General features: G+C 40.1%; 1 pseudogene; it reads left to right on the top strand.

The window, feature by feature from the left end:
- Nucleotides 1-26, top strand: part of LOC115225931 — a 119-nt pseudogene extending 93 nt beyond the window's left edge.
- The last annotated feature ends 2131 nt before the right edge of the window (nucleotides 27-2157 follow it).

Genomic DNA, 2157 nt, shown 5'->3' with positions numbered 1-2157 from the left:
CTTGGGAACCCTAGGGGCTGTAAGCATTCCGTTACTTTTAAAGGTGGTGCTCCAGCATGGCTGCAGTCAAATGACTGAAACAAGTAAAAGGTAATATATATATATACACACAGTAAGCCCTTCATTATCACAGGTGTTATGTTCTAAAACACCCCACAATAGGTAAAAATCTGTGCAAAGTAGAAACAGTATTGTACTACTCTTTTACTTATTTCGGTCATTTGACTGTGGCCATGCTGGAGCACCACCTTTAGTCGAGCAAATCAACCCCAGGACTTATTCTTTGTAAGCCTAGTATTTATTATATCGGTCTCTTTTGCCAAACCGCTAATTTACGGAGAGGTAAGTACACCAGCATCGGTTGTCAAGCAATGTTGGGGGGAAAAACGCAGACACACAAACATATACACACACATACATGCATATTTATAGGTCAGCCTGACTGGCTCCCATGCTGGTGGCATGTAAAGAGCACCCACTATACTTGTGGAGTGGTTGGCATTAGGAAGGGCATCCAGCTGTAGAAACTCTGCCAGATTAGATTGGAGCCTGGTGCAGCTTCCTGGCTTCCCAGATCTCAATCAAACTGACCAACCCATGCCAGCATGGAAAACGGATGTTAAACGATGATGATGATGATGATGATATATATATATATATATATATATATATATATAAGATGGGCTTCTTGCCTTGAAGAATTTTTTGTTGAATAAATCAATGCCAGTGATTTTTTTATATTTTGATAAGCCTGGTACTTATTCTCTTGGTTTCTTCTTGTCAAACCAGTAAGCTATGACAAATGTAAATAAACCAACACCAGTTGTGAAGCAGTGATGAGGGAGAAACAGATACACTGACATATATACATATATATGTAGAATGGATTTCTTTCAATATCTGTCTACAAAATCCACTGACAAGGCTTTTGTTGGTCTGAGGCTATAGCAGAAGTTACCATTCAGTGGGACTGAACCCAGGACCATGTACCTTGGTACCAAGTTTCTTGCCACACCTGCACCTATATACATATACATACATATATAATCACTCGTATTAAATACATAAATACTTTAATTGTATATTGAGAGCACTCAATTTAAATTCAGTATATAATATATAAACTTGAGACTACACAACCAATTTCATTCAAATTTTGCACATGCCTTACTTAGGGTCCATGTAGTGTCATAGGCCAAAAACATGTTCAACTTCTTGCTTAGAGTGAGCCCATAGCAATATCATATCTTCTCCACTATTTCAGTATTACGTGTTAATAGTTTCACTTTAATACTGAAACTATTAAAGTGAAACTTATCTCACATACATGCATACATGGTGGCTGCCCCCTCGTTATCGAGTATGGCCATTGCACGAAGCTTAATCAATGTTGTTATCGTGCAATGCCTGTGCAAGAAGACTTTTTTTTAAAGTGAGGAAAGGCTGTGCACTGAGTCAATCCCACTCACTAAGCAACAGCAGCCATAATCCGAAAAGAAGACCCTATGTCTGGCAACAGGACTCTGCACCATGCCACACAAGCAGGAGAACCCAGTCATGGCTGTCAGACAATTTCTGCGACCACATCACCCCTAACATCTGGCCACCTAACTCCCCAGACTGCAACCTCTTTGATTATTACATGTGGGGCGCAATTGAGTGAGAGACCAACAAAACTCCTTGTAACACCAAAGATTATGGCAGCATTCACTAACTTAAACAAGGAGAACATCCAGAAGAGTTGCAGGAGATTCTGAAGTCAACTTCCTGCTTTAAAATGATCGAAATTAAAACCTTCCATACCTGAATGGAATTTCTTCTCTAATCCCACTCTAGTTTATCGTACAAGGATAACACTGAGCACCTCTTCAAACTCCACCCATCTAACACCCGTGGACATATTTACAAAGTAAGAAAACAGCACAGCTCCCATGACTTCAGGAAACATTTTTTCACGGTGAGAGTTGCTGAAGCATGGAACAAACTGCCGGCATCAGTTGTTAGTTGGAGCACTGCATCCTTCAAAACTTCCATGCTTCCTGAGATTCGCCAACACTACACCTGATTTTCTTCCCTCCATACACACGCAAGCATGTATCTGACTCATACATTGTTCGCTTCCCAGACATTTCTACATTACTGCATCTACTTTATACG

The sequence above is a fragment of the Octopus sinensis genome, linkage group LG28 (genome assembly GCF_006345805.1).
Source record: "Octopus sinensis linkage group LG28, ASM634580v1, whole genome shotgun sequence".
NCBI lineage: Eukaryota > Metazoa > Mollusca > Cephalopoda > Octopoda > Octopodidae > Octopus > Octopus sinensis.
This window is presented reverse-complemented; position numbering and strand designations above follow the sequence as displayed.